Raw genomic sequence first — 19565 nt, forward strand, 5'->3', positions numbered from 1 at the left:
TATTTAAAATATTTTAATTAATTAATTTAAAATATTTATATACAAATAAATATATAAATATAAATAAAAAACGAACAGGATATATGATTTTCCGTTTAAATCCAACATGTGGTAGACATCTGATAAACATCTGACAAATACATGCAAGAAAGAATGAGTGAAGGCATGAATAATATATTCGGCCAGGAGTTTTTCAATTGCAAGTTTCTGAAAACTGAATATAAATAGGGCAATATTGATTATTGTACCTGGAAGGTTGAGGGTTAAACTGGACTCAGGTATATTTTCCCTTTGCTTAGCTGCCCATGTATTGGCTTCAGAGTCTCTCTGGCTCCTTTACAGGTATGTCACATGAATGTGACCCTAGACAGCTTTGTAGTTACATCCTTAGAGCTTTTAATTCAAAGTAAAAGAAGAACTTGGCTTCAGCTCCCATTTGGGAATTCCAGGTAAGCCTTCAACTGGATCACTATGAATCATAGCCCACCCTTGTAGCCAGCATGAGTGGGCATTGTGACTGACAGCCCCTCCAAACCCTGCAGAGCTGGGGAGAATCCTTCAGAGGAAGGGAGTGGGAGGTGCAGATGCCAGGAGAAGTAAGAAGGGAGGCAAACAGAGCAGAAAAATTCCACATATCATCTAGAGAGAAGCATTATTAATCATGAAAATGACAACATTGATAATAACTGAGATTTGTTATGCAGGTACAGTCTGAGCCCTTTACACACATTATCTCAGAGCTGTTCCACAACCCTACAGGTACTAAGGATCAGAGCCATTAAGTGACTAAGCCAGGGGCAGAGAAAATGATGGACAATGAAGAGGTTAGCACTTAATTGGGTCTAATAGAAAGGGGGCAAATGCACTGAGATGCTTTAAACTTAGACATGCCCGCTGATAACATGCTTGACCTATTTTTTTTTTCAAAAAAAGGGAAGAAGGCCAACCGTGAACAAAATTTAGGGCTATATTGCTGACATACATTTTAATTTACAAATTTATGCCTTCATTGGACTCTGACAACCAGACATTTAACTTTTCATGTTACTTGATTCATTTCAAGTTAAGGTGATTCATTAATCATGTAACTGAGCGACTTAGTTTTTATGGCTTTTAAAAATATAAGTAAACTCATTTTTATTCAAGCAAATCCAGAAATTAAAAAAAGTCACTTAACCAGGTATGTGTTTTCATTTGGGATTCGGGAAACATTGACAATGTATGACTTAACATTAAAAAAAAATGTTTGTATAAGGCCAGTCATGGGAAGGTTGTGTACTCAGTGGTTCAGAGGATGGGGTCTGGGCCAGATCTGGTTTGGAGTCCAGGCTCTTGATGCTGCCTTTTTAGCTGTGTGCAACTGAACAGCGTGTTCAGTGCCTTGCTCTCCTCATGTGTGGAATGGAGATAAGAATAGATCCTCTCTTAGAAGGTTGCTACGTGGATTACAATGCATCCATTCAATCTATCAAAGGGGTTAGAGCAATGCCAGCTTAATAAATGGTAGCCCTTAATTTTATTAGAGCTCTCTTTACATTTGTGTAGGGGCTTTTTTTTCTATTTCTGCATAAGACTTGTTTTGTTTCTGTTTTTGTTTTTATCACAGATCTACATCAAAGAGGAAATAGCGTTGCTGTCCCCATTAGAGAGGCTGTGTTCAATCCCTCGATCTGCAGCCGCTGGGGGATATTGGGGAAATCATTTCACGGGTCTGGGTTGCTGAAGCATTAAGTGTCTATACCAATAACAACTAATTGACTCTTTTGTATTACACAGTGTTGAACTCTCCAATTGAGACTGATGTTCAGAGAGAAGATGAAAAGATGCCTGATGGCAAGGACTTTGCAAGTCTCAGGAGTTAGAGAAAAGAGGGCTGAGTCTTCAGACCAGGGCATTTACAGCATCAAAGAAACGAGGTGGCAATTGGGTAACTGCTGTTAAATCAAAGACCCCAAATACCAAAGTAAAATAAAATAAAGTAAAAGGCATTCTTCAAAACCTACAACAAATTTCAAAGCTGGCAGATTGAAGTTAAACTTTGCATATTTCAAGTTGATCACATGAGAATACTGATGTCTAAATAATGAAAATGTATTATTTAATTGCATTTGTCTTTGCTTTTCAGTTACTTATTAAGAAGCTAAAGGTCGATACTTTCTTAGCTTTGTCTTCCTAGGTTAGATGAAAGTCCACTGAGATAAGAGACTCAGAAGAAGAAATGAACAAAAGTAATGCACCAATCCATATTTATTCCCGTATGCAGGTCATCGATTTTGAATAATGTACAGCGTGTGCACAGTTTACTACATCAAGAGGTGCCTGGAAATCAGAGAGAGTGATGATCAAGTTGAAAACAGTCTCATCAGAGAGCTAATATCTTGTTCCAACATATATTTAGGTACTGAGCTAATTCGTCTTCTGATCTTAGGTTTAATGGGTTGATTTTCTTGTGATCCAAACTCTTAAAGGTAGAAATACGATCATTCTAAATTTATTGCCTACCTTTATCATCCTATGAACTTGTGCTTTATTGATTTTTAAGAAAAGAATCAGGTACTGACCATCCATGGACAAAAAGCCAGGAAAAAGATGAATTTGCATTTTGAAAAAGAAAAATACCTAAATCGTCTTTTGCTTTGAAAGTTTTCCCCTTGAGATGAATAAACATGCTTTATAAATATTTTTCTTTTACATCTTTATTGCAGTATAATTGCTTTACAGTGGTGTGTTAGTTTCTGCTTTATAACAAAGTGAATCAGTTAGACATATACATATGTTCCCATATCTCTTCCCTCTTGCGTCTCCCTCCCTCCCACCCTCCCTACCCCTCCAGGCAGTCACAAAGCACCGAGCTGATCTCCCTGTGCTATGTGGCTGCTTCCCACTAGCTATCTACCTTACGTTTCGTAGTGTATATATGTCCATGCCTCTCTCTCTCTTTGTCACAACTTACCCTTCCCTCTCCCCATATCCTCAAGTCAATTCTCTAGTAGGTCTGTGTCTTTATTCCTGTCTTACGTCTAGGTTCTTCATGACATTTTTTTCCTTAAATTCCATATATATGTGTTAGCATACGGTATTTGTCTTTCTCTTTCTGACTTCACTCTGTATGACAGACTCTAGGTCTATCCACCTCATTACAAATAGCTCAATTTCGTTTCTTTTTATGGCTGAGTAATATTCCATTGTATATATGTGCCACATCTTCTTTATCCTTTCACCCAATGATGGACACGTAGGTTGTTTCCATCTCTGGGCTATTGTAAATAGAGCTGCAATGAACATTGTGGTACATGACTCTTTTTGAATTATGGTTTTCTCAGGGTATATGCCCAGTAGTGGGATTGCTGGGTCATATGGTAGATCTATTTGTAGTTTATTAAGGAACCTCCATACTGTTCTCCATAGTGGCTGTACCAATTCACATTCCCACCAGCAGTGCAAGAGTGTTTCCTTTTCTCCACACCCTCTCCAGCATTTATTGTTTCTAGATTTTTTGATGATGGCCATTCTGACTGGTGTGAGATGATATCTCATTGTAGTTTTGATTTGCATTTCTTTAATGATTAATGATTTTGAGCATTCTTTCATGTGTTTGTTGGCAGTCTGTATATCTTCTTTGGAGAAATGTCTATTTAGGTCTTCTGCCCATTTTTGGATTGGGTTGTTTGTTTTTTTGTTATTGAGCTGCATGAGCTGATTATAAATTTTGGAGATTAATCCTTTGTCAGTTGCTTCATTTGCAAATATTTTCTCCTATTCTGAGGGTTGTTTTCTGGTCTTGTTTACGGTTCCCTTTGCTGTGCAAAAGCTTTGGAGTTTCATTAGGTCTCATTTGTTTATTTTTGGTTTTATTTCCATTTCTCTAGGAGGTGGGTCAAAAAGGATCTTGCTGTGATTTATGTCACAGAGTGTTCTGCCTATGTTTTCCTCTAAGAGTTTGATAGTTTCTGGCCTTACATTTAGGTCTTTAATCCATTTTGAGCTTCTTTTTGGGTATGGTCTTAGGTAGTGATCTAATCTCATACTTTTACATGTACCTGTCCAGTTTTCCCAGCACCACTTATTGAAGAGGCTGTCCTTTCTCCACTGTACATTCCTGCCTCCTTTATCAAAGATAAGGTGACCATATGTGCATGGGTTTATCTCTGGGCTTTCTATCCTGTTCCATTGATCTATCTTTCTGTTTTTGTGCCAGTACCATACTGTCTTGATTACTGTAGCTTTGTAGTATAGTCTGAAGTCAGGGAGCCTGATTCCTCCAGCTCCATTTTTTGTTCTCAAGATTGCTTTGGCTATTCAGGCTCTTTTGTGTTTCCATACAAATTGTGAAATTTTTTTTTCTAGTTCTGTGAAAAATGCCAGTGGTAGTTTGATAGGGATTGCATTGAATCTGTAGATTGCTTTGGGTAGGAGAGTCATTTTCACAGTGTTGATTCTTCCAATCCAAGAACATGGTATATCTCTCCATCTATTTGTATCATCTTTAATTTCTTTCATCAGTGTCTTATAGTTTTCTGCATACAGGTCTTCTGTCTCCTTAGGTAGGTTTATTCCTAGATATTTTATTCTTTTTGTTGCATTGGTAAATGGGCGTGTTTTCTTAATTTCACTTTCAGATTTTTCATCATTAGTGTATAGGAATGCAAGAGATTTCTGTGCATTAATTTTGTATCCTGCTACTTTACCAAATTCATTGATTAGCTCTAGTAGTTTTCTGGTAGCATCTTTACGATTCTCTATGTATAGTATCATGTCATCTGCAAACAGTGACAGCTTTACTTCTTCATTTCTGATTTGGATTCCTTTTATTTCCCTTTCTTCTCTGATTGCTGTAGCTAAAACTTCCAAAACGATGTTGAATAAGAGTGGTAAGAGTGGGCAACCTTGTCTTGTTCCTGATCTTAGTGGAAATGCTTTCAGTTTTTCATCATTGAGGACGATGTTGGCTGTGGGTTTGTCATATATGGCCTTTATTATGTTGAGGAAAGTTCCCTCTATGCCTACTTTCTGCAGGGTTTTTATCATAAATGGGTGTTGAATTTTGTTGAAAGCTTTCTCTGTATCTATTGAGATGATCATATGGTTTTTCTCCTTCAGTTTGTTAATATGGTGTATCACGTTGATTGATTTGTGTATATTGAAGAATCCTTGCATTCCTGGAATAAACCCCACTTGATCATGGTGTATGATCCTTTTAATGTGCTGTTGGATTCTGTTTGCTAGTATTTTGTTTACGATTTTTGCATCTTTGTTCCTCAGTGATATTGGCCTGGAGTTTTATTTTGTCGTGACATCCTTGTCTGGTTTTGGTATGAAGGTGATGGTGGCCTCGTAGAATGAGTTTGGGAGTGTTCCTCCCTCTGCTATATTTTGGAAGAGTTTGAGAAGGATAGGTGTTAGCTCTTCTCTAAATGTTTGATAGAATTTGCCTGTGAAGCCAGCTGGTCCTGGGCTTTTGTTTGTTGGAAGATTTTAAATCACAGTTTCAATTTCAGTGCTTGTGATTGGTCTGTTCATATTTTCTCTTTCTTCCTGATTCAGTCTTGGCAGGTTGTGCCTTTCTAAGAATTTGTCCATTTCTTCCAATGTTGTCCATTTTATTGGCATAGAGTTGCTTGTAGTAATCTCTTGTGATCTTTTGTATTTCTGCAGTGTCAGTTGTTACTTCTCCTTTTTCATTTCTAATTCTATTGATTTGAGTCTTCTCCCTTTTTTTCTTGATGAGTCTGGCTAATGGTTTATCAATTTTGTTTATCTTCTCAAAGAGCCAGCTTTTAGTTTTATTGATCTTTGCTATTGTTTCCTTCATTTCTTTTTCATTTATTTCTGATCTGATCTTTATGATTTCTTTCCTTCTGCTAACTTTTGAGTTTTTTTGTTCTTCTTTCTCTAATTGCTTTAGGTGTAAGGTTAGGTTGTTTATTTGAGATTTTTGTTCTTTCTTAATATAGGATTGTATTGCTATAAACTTCCCTCTTAGAACTGCTTTTGCTGCATCCCATAGGTGTTGGGTCGTCGTGTCTCCATTGTCATTTGTTTCTAGGTATTTTTTGATTTCCTCTTTGATTTCTTCAGTGATCACTTCCTTATTAAGTAGTGTATTGTTTAGCCTCCATGTGTTCGTATTTTTTACAGATCTTTTCCTGTAATTGATATCTAGTCTCATAGCGTTGTGGTAAGAAAAGATACTTGATATGATTTCAATTTTCTTAAACTTGCCAAGGCTTGATTTGTGACCCAAGATATGATCTATCCTCGAGAATGTTCCGTGAGCACTTGAGAAAAATGTGTATTCTGTTGTTTTTGGATGGAATGTCCTATAAATATCAATTAAATCCATCGTGTTTAATGTATCATTTAAAGCTTGTGTTTCCTTGTTTATTTTCATTTCGGATGATCTGTCCATTGGTGAAAGTGGGGTGTTAAAGTCCCCTACCATGAATGTGTTACTGTCAATTTCCCCTTTTATGGCTGTTAGTATTTGCCTTATGTATTGAGGTGCTCCTATGTTGGGTGCATAAATATTTACAATTGTTATATCTTCTTCTTGGCTCGATCCCTTGATCATTATGTAGTGTCCTTCTTTATCTCTTCTAATAGTCTTTATTTTAAAGTCTATTTTGTCTGATATGAGAATTGCTACTCCAGCTTTCTTTTGGTTTCCATTTGCATGGAATATCTTTTTCCATCTCCTTACTTTCAGTCTGTATGTGTCTCTAGGTCTGAAGTGGCTCTCTTGTAGACAGCATATATATGGGTCTTGTTTTTGTATCCATTCAGCCAGTCTGTGTCTTTTGGTGGGAGCATTTAGTCCATTTACATTTAAGGTAATTATCGATATGTATGTTCCTATTCTCATTTTCTTAATTGTTTTGGGTTCGTTATTGTAGGTCTTTTCCTTCTCTTGTGTTTCTTGCCTAGAGAAGTTCCTTTAGCATTTGTTGTAAAGCTGGTTTGGTGGTGCTGAACTCTCTCAGCTTTTGCTTGTCTGTAAAGGTTTTAATTTCTCCATCAAATCTGAATGAGATCCTTGCTGGGTAGAGTAATCTTGGTTGCAGGTTTTTCTCCTTCATCACTTTAAATATGTCCTGCCACTCCCTTCTGGCTTGAAGTTTCTGCTGAAAGATCAGCTGTTAACCTTATGGGGATTCCCTTGTGTGTTATTCGTTGTTTTTCTCCTTGCTGCTTTTAATATGTTTTCTTTGTATTTAATGTTTGACAGTTTGATTAATATGTGTCTTGGTGTATTTCTCCTTGGATTTATCCTGTATGGGACTTTCTGTGCTTCCTGGACTTGATTAACTATTTCCTTTCCCATATTAGGGAAGTTTTCAACTATAATCTCTTCAAATATTTTCTCAAATATTTTCTTTCTTTTTCTCTTCTTCTTCTGGAACCCCTATAATTCGAATGTTGGTGCGTTTAATGTTGTCCCAGAGGTCTCTGAGACTGTCCTCGGTTCTCTTCATTCTTTATTCTGCTCTGCAGTAGTTATTTCCACTATTTTATCTTCCAGGTCACTTATCCGTTCTTCTGCCTCATTTATTCTGCTATTGATCCCATCTAGAATATTTTTAATTTCACTTATTGTGTTGTTCATCATTGCTTGTTTCATCTTTAGTTCTTCTAGGTCCTTGTTAAATGTTTCTTGCATTTTTTCTATTCTATTTCCAAGATTTTGGATTATCTTTACTATCAATATTCTGAATTCTTTTTCAGGTAGACTGCCTATTTCCTCTTCATTTGTTAGGTCTGGTGGGTTTTTATCTTGCTCCTTCATCTTCTGTGTGTTTTTCTGTCTTCTCATTTTGCTTATCTTACTGTGTTTGGGGTCTCCTTTTTGCAGGCTGCAGGTTCGTAGTTCCCGTTGTTTTTGGTGTCTGTCCCCAGTGGCTAAGGTTGGTTCAGTGGGTTGTGTAGGCTTCCTGGTGGAGGGGACTAGTGCCTGTGTTCTGGTGGATGAGGCTGGATCTTGTCTTTCTGGTGGGCAGGTCCACGTCTGGTGGTGTATTTTGGGGTGTCTGTGGACTTATTATGATTTTAGGCAGCCTCTCTGCTAATGGGCGGGGTTATGTTCCTGTCTTGCTAGTTGTTTGGCATAGGGTGTCCAGCACTGTAGCTTCCTGGTCGTTGAGTGAAGCTGGGTGCTGGTGTTGAGATGGAGATCTCTCGGTGATTTTCGCCGTTTGATATTATGTGGAGGTGGGAGATCTCTTGTGGACCAGTGTCCTGAACTTGGCTCACCCACCTCAGAGGCACAGCACTGACTCCTGGCTGCAGCACTAAGAGCCTTTCATCCACACGGCTCAGAATAAAAGGGAGAAAAAGTAGAAACAAAGAATTAGTAGAAGTAGAAGGAAAGAAAGAAAGAAAGATAGAAAGAGAAAGAAAGAAAGGAGGGAGGGAGGGAGGAAGGAAGGAAGGAAGGAGGGAAGGAAGGCAAAAAAGAAAGAAAGAAGATAAAGTAAAATAAAATAAAGGTAAAATATAATAAAGTTATTAAAATAAAAATTATTAAGAAAAAAAATTAAAAAAAACAAAAAAACGGACGGATAGAACCCTAGGACAAATGGTGGAAGCAAAGCTATACAGACAAAATCTCACACAGAAGCATACACATACACACTCACAAAAAGAGGAAAAGGGGAAAAAAAATCATAAATCTTGCTCTCAAAGCCCACCTCCTAAATTTGGGATGATTCTTTGTCTATTCATGTATTCCACAGATGCAGGGTACATCAAGTTGATTGTGGAGCTTTAATCCGCTGCTTCTGAGGCTGCTGGGAGAGATTTCCCTTTCTCTTCTTTGTTTTCACAGCTCCCAGGGGCTCAGCTTTGGATTTGGCCCTGCCTCTGCGTGTAGGTCGCAGGAGGGCGTCTGTTCTTCACTCAGACAGGACGGGGTTAAAGGAGTAGCTGCTTCAGGGACTGTGGTTCACTCAGGCCGGCGGGGAGGGAGGGGCATGGAGTGCGGGGCGGGCCTGCGGCAGAGGCCGTCGTGACGTTGCACCAGCGTGAGGCACGCCGTGCGTTCTCCCGGGGAAGTTGTTCCTGGATCCCGGGACCCTGGCAGTGGCGGGCTGCACAGGCTCCCCGGAAGGGGGATGTGGATATTGACCTGTGCTCGCACACAGGCTTCTTGGTGGCGGCAGCAGCAGCCTTGGCGTCTCATGCCCGCCTCTGGGGTCCGCGCTTTTAGCCGCGGCTCGCGCCCGTCTCTGGAGCTCCTTTAAGCAGAACTCTTAATCCCCTCTCCTCGCGCACCAGGAAACAAAGAGGGAAGAAAAAGTCTCTTGCCTCTTCGGCAGCTCCAGACTTTTCTCCGGACTCCCTCCCGGCTAGCTGTGGTGCACTAACCCCTTCCGGCTGTGTTCACGCCGCCAACCCCAGTCCTCTCCCTGCGCTCCCACCGAAACCGGAGCCTCAGCTCCCAGCCCCGCCCGCCCCGGCGGGTGAGCAGACAAGCCTCTCGGGCTGGTGAGTGCCGGTCGGCCCTTAACCTCTGTGCGGGAATCTCCCCGGTTTGCCCTCCGACCCCCTGTTGCTGTGCTCTCCTCCGCGGCTTCGAAGCTCCCTCCTCCGCCACCCGCAGTCTCCGCCCGCGAAGAGGCTTCCTAGTGTGTGGACACTTTTCCTCCTTCACAGCTCCCTCCCACTGGTGCAGGTACCGTCCCTATTCTTTTGTCTTGTTTTTTCTTTTGCCCTACCCAGGTACGTGGGGGAGTTTCTTGCCTTTTGGGAGGTCTGAGGTCTTCTGCCAGCGTTCAGTAGGTGTTCTGTAGGAGTTGTTCCACGTGTGGATGTATTTCTGGTGTATCTGTGGGGAGGAAAGTGATCTCCGCGTTTTACTCTTCCGCCATCTTCCCCTTCACCTCTGCTCTATAAATGTTAACCCAAGGCCCTTTTGACATTTGGCCTGTGTGAAGAAGATTCTAAGTCAAAACCTGGAAGCTTTAAGTCTCTTCTATGAATGAAAAGTTTTCACTGTTCTCAAAGCATCCACAAATTGCATTTGAATCTTTTCGTATTTTTTTTCTTTAACTTGGCCTGGGCCTCACCTCTGCCCCACTCCTGAGATACAGAGTTCATTTAGCATTCCAAATGTTCATGGCATTGAAGTGGGGGGCTTGGATGGAGGTAAACATGAGGAAAGGGAAAATTTCTGTGTTTGTGGGGTTTAAGTTCTAAAATTGGAAAAGTGTAGTTTTTTTTTTAAGAAACTACACTAAAGATATTAGTCAAAAGAATTTTGGAAGATTTTTGGGAGGGGTCCGTATAACTTAGCATTTATCTTATAGTTCTATGAAAATATTCCAATGATAAAATTTTAGATTTAAAAAGTTATAAATATCAGTGTTGGACCATGTTTGAATTTTTATAAGCTTGTAACTGATTTTTTTTCCTGTACCATTTCTTCCAAACATTAAAAATCATGACTTAGGCTTCTGATGGGTTAAAAATATATTATGAGTAATGTTCAACCCTTAATTCCACCACATGCTCTTGCATGAGTAATGCTACCTCACCCCAAATCGAAGCATGGGACATTTGCAATTCCCTCAAAGGATTGTAAATGAGCCCCTTGTCAAGCTGCCAAAGTAAATTAACAAGATTTAAATTTTGCCATAATATCTATCGGAAATTCAAATGACTAGTAATTAAAGCAGTGCTTGCTCTCTTGTGACATATGCAGCGTCTCAAAACAGTCCTGATATGTCACCTCTCCGCTTCTGCCTGTTTTATTATAGCTAGTTGGGCACCAGGTGGTTTCTCTGTAGAGGGTCTTGCAGTCTATTAAATTCTAAGTGTGAAACAGAAATAAAACACAATAAATATTTTATGGTATGGGTGATTACATGTTCCTCAGAGCCATTCTGTACCCTTGAGTTTTATAAGGATAGCCTTTTCTATAATAAAATAGTTTATCATTATAGAAAAAAAATTTTAAATACACAAGAGGGAAAAACTACCCATAATCCATCACCCAGAGATAATAGCTTTTAATATTATTTTTGTGTATTCGGGCCCAGATATTTTGTTTATATTCAGAAATAATCGGGATCATATGACATATAAATTGTATACATTGGTTTTAAAACATCTCTTTCTGATTATGAAGGCAATGTAGTAACATTAGTGAACATTTGGAAAATAAAAAGAAGAAGATAAAAATAATCTCAAATCCCACCCAGGGATAACAACTATCAATAGTTTACTTCTAATTATAATATTTTTTCTTTGCATATTTGTGTATATTTAAAAGTGCACACTAATAATGAATAATGGATTGTTATGTAAATCATGGATGAGGCTCATGTTAATAAAGATACAGGTAACACTGAAAGAAAGAAAAATACACAATAAATAGTAATTTTTTATGGCATAATGAGCAGAGGAATATCACAGAACTTTGGTGGAAGATGCTGTGCAGTGGGGGTAGTGACAGATAATATGTTTATTTATCTTTCATAGAAAAACTTAATGAGTTAGGTCATCAAAAATGAATTAAAATATTGAAAATAAGTTTTCAGTTTACTTGGCAATGAAAATAGTTCCCACTTATTTCCAGGAAATTCTGATTATGTGTTGAGGGGAGAGGAGACAGAGTTTGGAGAGAAGAAACTTCCCATTATGGGTTTCTCCCAGTCGGTGTCATAACTGCAGGAAATCATTTAGCCACTGTTAGCATTGCTGGACCCCAACTTTGTCAAGTAGTCTTTCAAATGATCTTTAAATATGGCAATCAAAGGATTCCAGCTGAACTCTGGGGTGAAGAATGGGGCTCAAGAAACACATTTTCTAGAATTATGGGAAGAAGCCCAACAACCCAGAAGCAAAGGAGAAATACTTGAGAAAGTCTAACTGTATAAAGATTTGTCCCCAGGCTATTGAATACTTCTAAGAACACATATCCAATTGCATTTCCAAGTTTGGAATTCTAACTAAATAAGTTAAGTCTCAAGAGACCTTTATAAAGCTGGGCCATTATAAAGTTTTTACATTTTTGATTCATCTTGGTTGGAGTATTCTATTAAGTTGTTTGGTTTTTTTCCCCCCAGAACCTCTGTGTAGGCTTTCTGGGCATTTTCATACCTGAGACTGACTTTCTGGACATTCTTTGTTTATATTCTTTTCCTCTTAAATTCCATAGACATTGCTCCATTGTCTTTTGCCAATTGGTCGTGCTGGGGAGACATTTTAAGTCGTCTTTTTTTGTATATTTGTAAATAATGGGTAATTTCTGCTTGATCTTTTGTAGATTTTTTTCCCTTTATTTTTCAGTCTTGGTCCATTAACTCTCATTTGGATTTTGGTATTGAAACTAAAGAACTGGCTTGCCTTTAAATCCCAAAGCATTCATCAGGGATTTATATACCACGAGACTATATGTGCAACAAGAATATTATGCAGTGGGCACGTAAGGCACATGTGCCCTCATGTCCAGATATGCTCACCAACCCTCAGCTTAATATGCTGTGTTTCTAATATAAGCATTGCTTATGCCAGTGGCCTCTGGCTGGGGTGGTTTTTCTGAGTCATAGTGAGACTGAAGTTTAAGATGAATCATGTTTCTAGAAAAGGATGACCTCCCTGGACTCGTCTTTTTGACTGCAATATTTCACTTACTGATTGATAGAATTTACGTCAAGATGGAGAAGGGGATTTTGCAGTGAATCCCTGATGAACTATAGAAGGAGGAACATTTGGCTTGGAATCCATCACAGTCCAAAATGAATACTTGAACATTACAAGTAAAGCAACAGCTGAATGTGTGTGGTAAAGACTGAGGATCACAAACATTTTGGTCTAATTACATGGCAGTAATTGAAAGTTTTACTCAGGATGTAATACTGTCGTTGAATTGATTGAGCTTGTATCTCAGTAAACACCTGTAACCTTCACATTCAGGTATTTTATCAGTTTCAAAAGAAATTCCTTCATTGTGCCTTTGCATGACCTAATCACCTCCCAAAGGCCCCACCTCCTAAAACCTTGGGGATTAGGATTTCAACACAGGAATTTGGGGGAGAACACATACATGCAGACCCTAGACATTCTATTGTAATTTTGTTTCCTTGTAGTTCTTTATTATCCCAGTTATCTCCTTTTTCATTTACTTCTAATTTTGTTTTAATATCAACTGGTTCCTATGACTTTTGGTTCTTTTTAAAATATATAATAGAGGCAGAATACTTTTGCAGTCTACCGAGGGTATCAAACAATTTGGAAACTGTTCGGTTCATGAAGTACGTGTTTTTAAAAGTTTAGTCTCATTCTGAATCTTGAGGATGAACCCTTCATGCAGGCTTTTAAATTAACCTTTGGAACAAGAGAGAACTCTAGATTCAGTGTCCATCTGCAAGTGAGTGGATTCCCCTAGGTGTGACTCACAGTCTCCTTGGATGCTGGCAGAACTCCCCCCTCAGATCCATAGCTGGGGGCCAAGTCCACGTGTGCATGTTCCAACCCAGTTTCCAGGTTTGGGCATATTCATCTAGTTCCAGGGTGCTGAGATGGGAATGTTTTCTCTGGAATTTTTTTCCTTTCAATTTGGTACTCTGAGCAAATAAAACAGAAGAAAATGTGCATATACTAGTAGCAAACTTTCTGCTTCCGTCTGAAGTACAGCATTCGTGGGAATCCCTCCCAGGTATCAACCTGTGTCCCCCTACTTTATATCTAATTGAATGGAGAAATGGCAGCTTCTGAATGGATAGAGAAGTAAGGGTGGCGGGCAGCCCACCCACTCGTCAGCCTCCTTCTGATGAGACTACTGCCTGGGGGTGTTGCTTATTTCAGAACTAATGGCTTAATACAAGTCCTGAACCTCTTTTCCTATCCATTCAGATGTCTGTTCTAGTAGTCCTTCTAATACAAAAAGACTGAGTATTTACAACATTAAAAATAGATAAATGCCATAAATGAAATCCAATTTATAGTTGTTTTTTTGGCTACAGAGTCTCTGGGTGATTTTATTATTCCTGTGCTGTATCTTTTGGGTGAAAATGTAGTGAAAAGGAAATTAGTAATAATTACTCAAAGATTTGAAACAAGATTCATTACTAATATATTCCTGTTGCATTTCTAGATGTTATGAAATGGCATAAATTTTCATTTGCTAAGGCCCTGCCTTGATGCTAAAGGTCACAGTGGAAAATACTTTAACATCATGGAAATTACAGTTTGTAAAGGATGTGAAGCAAGGAAAATCTTACACATACTGCACAGGGATTAAAACACTGCTGGTAATTCTTATTGTGTCCTTGACTCAGTATTTGACTCCAATATTTCAGGGGTGCCTAGAAGCTAAAGACAAAGACAACACATTAAGTGTATATTGTTTCTGATTCTGTTGATCCTAATATTAAGTGTGATGTGGTTTTAGTTGTAATGATTGCGACAGTAACTATAATAGTTAACAATCAAACATAGTGTTTATTCAAGCCAGTTTTCAGTTCTCCTCCAGTTTTCAGTTCTCCTCCTTTCAGTTCTCCTCCAGTTTTCAGTTCTCCTCCAGTTTTCAGTTCTCCTCCCTTGTTTTCAGAGACAAAGAGTGGCAGGCATTGGAGGAGAAGGTTTCTTGGTCATTTTTCAACATCACTAGTCTTGCCTCCTTGGCCCTTTCTGGTCTGGAGGTTCCCTCAGCTTTCTCTGCCACCAGCCCTATGGGGATCTTTTGGTGATGATGTGGGGATCTTTTATATGTACGATGGCATAGGTGACCCATGTGCCATCTTCCAGGTGAACCACAGCCACACCTCTCTCTGACATCTCATGGCCTATGACGTAGCTCGGAGAGCCTGGTGCAGTGCCAACGTTTCTTAGCCCTCCCTAGAACCTTCCTTTTCTTTTTTTCCCTCCTGTGTTCTCCCCCCAAATATTTTGTTTGTACCCGCAGATATCACTCCTTTTGAAAGTGTCTAAGAGGACTTCCCTGGTGGTCCAGTGCTCCGTGCTTCCACGGCAGGGGGCGCGTGTTCCATCCCTGGTCGGGAAAACTAAGATCCTGCAAGCTGCATGGCCAAAAAAAAAGAAAATAATGTCTAAGAATATTTGATATTCTAAGGGATTATGCTTTTGCTTTGCCTAAGCAGATTGGTAGGCCAGTTCTGCTTTCCCCAAGCCACGTAAGTCCCTAGAGGAAACGAGCGGTCAACCAGCTACCTGTTGAATGGCAGAAAGAGAAAAGGAAAGATACAAGAGAACAACAAAACCACAATAGATTTGTTACCTAGCCACAATAGATTTGGTAAAAGTATCAGAAGGGTAATACTAGTTGACACTTTACATAACTCTGATGTGGTTTTAAAAATATCTCCACAAATTCTTTCTTTTTTTTAAAGCATTGACTAATTTAATCCTCATATCCACGGTGGCATTGGTACTTTTGTTTTTAACTAATTTATTTATTTTTGCTGTGTTGGGTCTTCGTTTCTGTGCGAGGGCTTTCTCTAGTTGTGGCAAGCGGGGGCCACTCTTCATCGCGGTGCGCTGGCCTCTCACTATCGCGGCCTCTCTTGCTGCGGAGCACAGGCTCCAGACGCGCAAGCTCAGTAGTGTGGCTCACGGGCCTAGTTGCCCCACAGCATGTGGGATCCTCCCAGACCAGGGCTCGAACCCGAGCCCTGCATTAGCAGGCAGATTCTCAACCACTGCACCACCAGGGAAGCCCCCACAAATTCTTTGATCCTCCTATTTTCGAGAAGTAGAACTTAATTTCCCTCCTTTTGAATACTTTCTCTCTCGTCTTTGGATCACTTGCTCCGGGGCGAGCCTGCTTCCGTGCTGTGAGCTGTCCTGGGGAGGAGCCCATGGGAGAGGAACTGAGGGATGCCAACAGCCCATGAGGAACTGCGGTCTGTCAGAAATGATGGGAATGATCTTAGAAGCAGGTCCTTCAGCCCATTTGAGCCATGAGATGACTGCAGCCCTGTTCCTCTGCAATCTCATGGGAGATCACTCAATATATAGAAGAAGTTGGAACCATAAGTGACCCTTTAAGTACTGTGCCATTTGAATGGATGAAATTAATAGTAGAAAATGAGTTATTTCCATCTCATTTGTATCAAAGAAGCCATTTCCATGGCAACATACTGAAAAATCACAGTATGACAATAAGTTGAAATGGAAGGCAAGACCAGCATGGATGATTTTACCACTCTGTACACCTGGTTGAAATGAGATGCCAGCATTACTCTGCCCAGAACCAACAGCAGTGTGTGTGGAGCAGGGAGCCTCACCCACTAAAACTGCATCTGTCTGTAGTGTGCCTTGTTATAATCTTGGTCTAGAGTTACTGAACTTGCTTTTCTCTCTCCTCTGATGTTTACACTCTGAAACATAATTGCTGTAACTTTGAAACAATTTAAACAGTGCTTCGTTAGAAAAGTTACCCTTAAAAGTGTGATTTACAGAGGAGCACACTGGTCAGCAGCCACAGTTATCTCTGTTGTCACAGTAACTTGCAGTTTGAACTTAACCCAGTGCGTTGAAGTAATGGAGTACTAGAGAAATGTTGGCAGTATTGGAGTGCAGAAACACACAGATGCTACCATTGACATACAGTGACCTTGACATGAAACTTGTAATAAGCATTTTAAATCACAAAAAGCATTTGGTTTTGAAAATGCAGCACCATAAGTTGAACCAAAAATTACTGAGAATTTCTGTGTGGTCTTTTGTATCATAAGAAAAGCTTGGCTTCTGCTTTTTCTAGGAGAAGTTAGGTGTGGGCGAGAAATTCCAAAGGTTGTGTGTGATGCCTACACTGATGATTTTTCTCTCTGCATCAGGAATATCCTAAGAAATAAATTTGGAATCATAGTTCCATTAAAGATCATGAAAAGAATAGAAATGAGATCATGACTTTGACAAATTCCTATTCTCTAAATTTCATCACAACCTATGCCACGTGCCTATGTGGTTATATACACACATAACCTTGAAACCTTAACAGAGTGCGTCTAGATGATTTTACGTGTATTCTGCAGTTCAGATTGTGTTAGTGAAGGTGCCTTGTAGAAGTTCCCTCTAAAGCTGTATTCCCAGAGACCTTAAAATTACCACTCAACAGTAAAAGTATTACCTTTGTGACAATCTTACTACCCTTTTCATATGGGATATGGAGTATGAATGGGGTGAGCCAAAATCAGGCTTTGAAAGTTTAATACTGTCTTGCTTACATGTCGTAATTTGAAGGAGATCAGAATACACCACCCCCAAAACAAATCACTTTGGCATAAGGATTATTTTGAGCTAAAGACATCTGAGATTCAACAGATGCAGAAAAAATCCTTCCCGGAACTTCCCTTATCTGACTAAAAGCAGAAACTCCTGAGAAATAAAAACAGCTATAAATCCCCTCTCCCGGGGAAGTTTTATGGCCATGAAGAAGAGGGAAAGTTGGCACCAAGATGGACCTGCACAAACAACCTTTGCTGATGGTGTTACCGAACCAGGTTCACATTGCCTGACGCACAGCAAGCCAAAATGCTAAGTTGCCGAGGTTTCCAGCAAAGAGAAGTTTTATTCACAAGGCAGCCAAGGGCGGAGATGGGAGAGCAAGTCTCAGATCCACCTCCCTGAAGGCAAGGGGCTCAGGGTATTTATGGGTGGTCTGAGGAGTCAGGAGCACATGGGGAGCGTGAGGAAAGGTGATTGGAAAAAGGGGTAATTGTCGTTCTGCGCAGGTGTAACTAAGCTGCAGGCCTCTGCACATTCAAAAACGGAGGTGCTGGGCTTCCCTGGTGGCGCAGTGGTTGAGAGTCCGCCTGCCGATGCAGGGGACACGGGTTCGTGACCCGGTCCGGGAAGATCCCACATGCCGCGGAGAGGCTAGGCCCGTGAGCCATGGCCACTGAGCCTGCGCGTCCAGAGCCTGTGCTCCGCAACGGGAGAGGCCACAACAGTGAGAGGCCCGCGTATCGCAAAAAAAAAAACAAACAAAAAAAACGGAGGTGCTTAGTGTGATCTGAGGGTGAAGTTTTCAGCCCTCTGACGTCAAAAGATCACCAAGCAGACACTTTCGCATGCCCAGTTGGAGAGTCTGGGGTCCTCTCTAGTCTTAAATAGCTCAGCTCGGACTAGGTACAGCTGACTCCAAGTTCCTGGAAAATAACTCAGGCATTTTACTGTTTAGGCTACATGCCTCTTGGAGGACATGCAAGTCTTTTGTAGCAACAGTTAAAACGACCTTGATTAATGAAGCCAGGTGAAATGGATTTGACTAATGATTACCCAGGGTTTCAAAAGCCCCATCTTCTATTAACTTTCCCTGTATATTTATTTTTCCGCAGTAAAGCCCCTAGAAACCTAAAGTCCCCTTTCCTTTGTGTTGTCACATCTCCACAGTGTATTGCTCTTTGTTAAAAATGGTATGTAAGCTCTCAGACCTATCTGCTGCTTTGGGTTTTCACTTCTTTTCTAGGAAGACCCCTATGTCATGTAAAAATTAACATCAAATAAAATTCATATGCCTTTTCTTCTGTTAATCTGTCTTATATCAGTCTAATTTGCAGGGCCCCAGACAATAAAGCTAAGAGTGTGGAGGAAAAAAGTTTTTTTCCTCCCCTACATAATTGAAAGCCACACCTCAAGATATCCTCTCTGGGGCATCCAATATGGTGACTAGGATAAAGATAAGTCACTTTTGAGTTCAAAAGTCTGGGGATTGGAGTACAGGGAGGAGAGATTTTTCTGAGTGAGACAGGGAAATGGAAAACCAGAGATAAAGGGAGAGAGACTGGGAAAAACAGAGGCCCAGTCTGCTTCCCCATCCACTCCGCACACTATTGTGTGTTGGGCTTAACTCTAGGGGAACGTGGAAGAGTCAGGTTCTGAGAGGTGTTAGTTAGGAAAAGATCTATCTTGGTTTTCCTCTTTTAGGCCTTTCAGTTTCTGAGATAACAGGAAGAAATGTGTCCTTGTGAAGAGAGAAGCCGTGGGTGTGTGGTCTCTCCCAAGGGCAGACCTAGAAGGAGGTCACAGTCACAGCTGGTATCTCTTAGGTTCTTAGGCAACCCCCTCCCCACTTGCTTTTCAAGAAGGACCTTAGGACAATCTTCCCATTTATTTAGAATTCAAATATAATCTGTCCTTCAAATCCAATCATGTATAAAACTAATGTTTCCCAATTGGCCTCTTCAGTGTGATCTCTTCATTAACATCATCAGCAGCAAGAAGAGTAGCAGCAATGCTGCCCTCTGCTACTGTCATTTAATGAATGTTGATTAAGTGTCAAGTACTGCCCTGGGCGTTTTAGAGACATTCATCTGACATAATTGTCTCAGTGATCCCTGGAATAGGCACTATTACCCTTATTGGTTGGATAAGATATCCAGGCCTGATGAAACGAAACAAGCATCAACACAGCTTCTCTGTTTTCTGAATTTATCTTAAAAATTGGATCTCTTACCACAATTCTAGAATTCAAAGCCCCTGGAGGGCTTATTCAGTTTTGAACTGTATTGATGAAATAAAAATTCATATTCTAAGGCAGGTCAAGGAAAATTTAAACATAAAAAAGTTTTCTCTGACCTTGGCTTCCTCTCTGCCCTCTACCC

At 40.1% G+C, this 19565-nt stretch overlaps 1 protein-coding gene and 1 long non-coding RNA gene across 2 annotated transcripts in view; one reads left to right on the forward strand and one right to left on the reverse strand.

Annotated features, from left to right (window-relative positions):
• Positions 1-2680, forward strand: part of EPB41L2 (erythrocyte membrane protein band 4.1 like 2) — a 266005-nt gene extending 263325 nt beyond the window's left edge. Inside the window, exon 26 of the mRNA XM_033407295.2 lies at positions 1777-2680. The gene's annotated coding sequence lies outside the window, so the exon portion shown is untranslated. The remainder of the gene's footprint in view (positions 1-1776) is intronic.
• LOC125960739 (uncharacterized) overlaps positions 1-9162 on the reverse strand; it is a 38631-nt gene extending 29469 nt beyond the window's left edge. The window contains exons 1-2 of the long non-coding RNA XR_007470725.1: positions 9122-9162; positions 8685-8780 (exon numbers count right to left, since the gene is read on the reverse strand). This is a non-coding gene — a long non-coding RNA (uncharacterized LOC125960739). The remainder of the gene's footprint in view (positions 1-8684; positions 8781-9121) is intronic.
• Positions 9163-19565: the final 10403 nt, after the last annotated feature.

The sequence above is a fragment of the Orcinus orca genome, chromosome 12 (assembly GCF_937001465.1).
Source record: "Orcinus orca chromosome 12, mOrcOrc1.1, whole genome shotgun sequence".
Taxonomy (NCBI): Eukaryota; Metazoa; Chordata; class Mammalia; order Artiodactyla; family Delphinidae; genus Orcinus; species Orcinus orca.